Source organism: Phyllostomus hastatus, unplaced genomic scaffold (assembly GCF_019186645.2).
Source record: "Phyllostomus hastatus isolate PE091 unplaced genomic scaffold, TTU_PhHast_1.1 phas_contig_148, whole genome shotgun sequence".
In the NCBI taxonomy this organism is placed as follows: Eukaryota; Metazoa; Chordata; class Mammalia; order Chiroptera; family Phyllostomidae; genus Phyllostomus; species Phyllostomus hastatus.
In genome coordinates, this window is record NW_025333607.1 from 228667 (window position 1) to 230156 (window position 1490).

At 42.9% G+C, this 1490-nt stretch overlaps 1 pseudogene; it reads right to left on the reverse strand.

The window, feature by feature from the left end:
• Positions 1-245: 245 nt before the first annotated feature.
• LOC123831917 lies at positions 246-1174 on the reverse strand (annotated as a pseudogene).
• Positions 1175-1490: the final 316 nt, after the last annotated feature.

Consider the following 1490-nt stretch of genomic DNA (forward strand, 5'->3'; position numbering starts at 1 on the left):
GGTAGCCACAGCTAAAGCTGAAGCTTCAGTCTGTTGAGAAAGTCTTGTTTGCAAATCTGCCACAGCACTGAATGCCAAAGAGTCACCCATTTGTAGAGCTTGCAGTGCTGCTGGCGGGATCTGCAACCCTGTACCCTCTGCAAGTCTTACCATTAATTGGAGATGACCTGTTGTTCCCAGGCCAATCCAGTCCTTTCCAGTTCATCACTGTCCAAAAATGAGCTAGCTCTGGAAGCATCAGTATGTTAAGTCACATGACCAACTTTCATTGGCCTTCCAGGTAGCTCAAATCCATTAGGTTATTCCAAAGTCTTCTCGACTCTTTCTGAATCAGAAAACATAATATATCCATATCCTTTGGATCGACCTGTTTCACTATCCATCATGAACTGTGTACTTTCCATCCTTCCAAAAGGCTCAAAGATCCTTGAAGCATATCTTCAGTTGTGTTAAAGTGTAATGAGCCCACATAAAGTCTCATAGGTCCAACACTTCCCTTTTGTAGATTGTTAGCCATTGATGATGGTTTTTTATTTGTTTTGTTTTGTTTTGTTGTGGGTTTTTTGTTTTTGTTTTTGTTTTTTTGGCCTGTGATGACTGTACTAAGAATGGCACCCCTAAAACCCATTGGCCAGTTAATCCTGTTTCTAGAGGAGCTGAGATAACATTGACAGACCCCACACAAGAAATTCTTTGGAACATCTTGAGTTTCTATCAGAAATCATTCTCACATGTCAAACCTTTCCTACTGGAGGGAAAAACTCTTCCTAATTCCTTGGCTGAATTCTTGCTGCCAACTGAAGGCAGAAAACAGTCTTTGCATCACTTTCCTCAGGAGTTAAATTACCAATAGCTTCCCTCCCAGGGCTCTTGTCTTTTCTGAATGGACTTTTGCTTCAAGAGTGTCTTCTGCTTAATTTGAGGCTATGAGTCAACACAATCTTTCCTTGGATGGGACTGTTAAATTTCGATCTGGAGTAAGGACTTCTGTAGCAGCCCCTGAATCTGTGATGTTTACATCTTGAGCAGTTCAGTCTCCTTTCTTGGCTTCTACTTTGTTTTTCTTCTCTCTCTCTGCTTCTCTTCGATTCCTAACTTTTCCTTTTTTTTCATTCACAACTACGACTTCTGCTTTTGCTTTTTTCCATCTTTTTGTTACATTCTTCATGACCATTGGCACTGCTCAACTTGTTCTCATCCTTCCAGTAGGGAGCCCCAAGCATTGCTTCAATATTAATATTGTCTGCCCCCCTCTCTAAATGCCTGTGCGGGCTTCTGGGCCCCTGTGGTGCTAGTATTTAGAAAGACGGGAGCTGCTGCTGCTGCTCTTGCTACAGTTACTCCTCCAGACCCAGGCCTCAGTACCACCCAGTCCAAATTCCAGCTCAGAGGATAAATAGGCCCCAGTGAATCTAAAAGAAACAATAGGATTAGAGAAGTCCACTCCCAAGTGCAAGAAGGAGGCTTAGGCAGCTCAGTATCCAGCCCTG